At 37.5% G+C, this 1207-nt stretch overlaps 1 protein-coding gene across 1 annotated transcript in view; it reads right to left on the minus strand.

Annotated features, from left to right (window-relative positions):
• Positions 1 to 1207, minus strand: part of LOC119592758 (protein hu-li tai shao-like) — a gene marked incomplete at its 5' end in the record, with an annotated part of 105614 nt that overhangs the window by 4891 nt on the left and 99516 nt on the right.

Below are 1207 nucleotides of genomic sequence, written 5' to 3' on the forward strand. Positions count from 1 at the left end.
AAAAAATCAGTGTATAAACAATGAGTAAACATTCTCTGTAAAATGATCACACAGCAGCACAGAAGGCAGTGAATGTTAGACATGGAGGCGCATGGGCTCCCTGCACACATCTGGCAGGGTTACCTCTCGACGGTAGTGTTTTCATAGTGGCCTGGACCCTCTGGGGGGGGCCCACTGGTACCCCTGGGCCCGCTGTGGGCTTCTTCGGAATGTTGGGTTTAGGGGGGAGACTTGGCTTTTGGCGAACTCGTTCTCCATCTACTGTGCAACACAAGAGCATTGGGAGACCCAACTTTGGTGGCATTGATCTCTACATATTTATTTTTCTTTAATCAAGCTACTTCCAAAATATGTGAATGCTTTGGACACTTAGGGGAAACAGAAGTTATTTCCCAAACCATTAAGATATAAACAGAGGATAACAGAATATACTGTATTTTACACGAGAATTGTTTTGCTATACAAATATGAATCAGCATGAGCATCTAAATCATTCCACCAAATGCTAAGAAATTATATACACATTTTTGAGGTATATTATCTATACAGTATTATACATTTCAATACAGTATACTAATAAAAACTTGAAACTTCATTATAATTACCCTCTCAAAAACCTACTCTACATCCAAGATATTAGCTATTCAGCATAAAAAAGACTGCTGTCCCTTAACAAATGCAAATTGTTGTGTTTAGCAAGTAATCAAGTATGACTGCAACCCATGATTAGCACATAGAAAAGAGCAGTTTGTTCAATCAGTTTAATCACTGGGACATAGGCTAATACTTTTAAAGGCCTCATAGCTCATTGGGTTAATCAGCTCACATCTTTTCCTTCACGCAATCTGTTAGCTTCATTCATATAAATTTCTATTACAATGTAATTTTTAGTTCCACATACATATATTATTTTACTACATACTATGGAAAACAAAAACAAAAAAGCTATAATAGACATATGTAAGATCAATCAATGTCTTAAGTTAAAAGTGTTAAGGGCATTAATAAACATTGTGAGTCTGACTTACAAGACCATGCTACAAGTGCCAAGTGTCAGTATTGGACTTGCTAACTATTGCTAGACGCAAAAGGACAATTTCCAAAGGAACAAGTAACAAAAGCAGCCATTCATAACCTAAACACTACACAGCTTGGACAGAAGACCTTACAAGATGGTGACCTTGGTGGACTGGACCAGGAACTTTGC

The sequence above is a fragment of the Penaeus monodon genome, chromosome 30 (assembly GCF_015228065.2).
Source record: "Penaeus monodon isolate SGIC_2016 chromosome 30, NSTDA_Pmon_1, whole genome shotgun sequence".
In the NCBI taxonomy this organism is placed as follows: Eukaryota; Metazoa; Arthropoda; class Malacostraca; order Decapoda; family Penaeidae; genus Penaeus; species Penaeus monodon.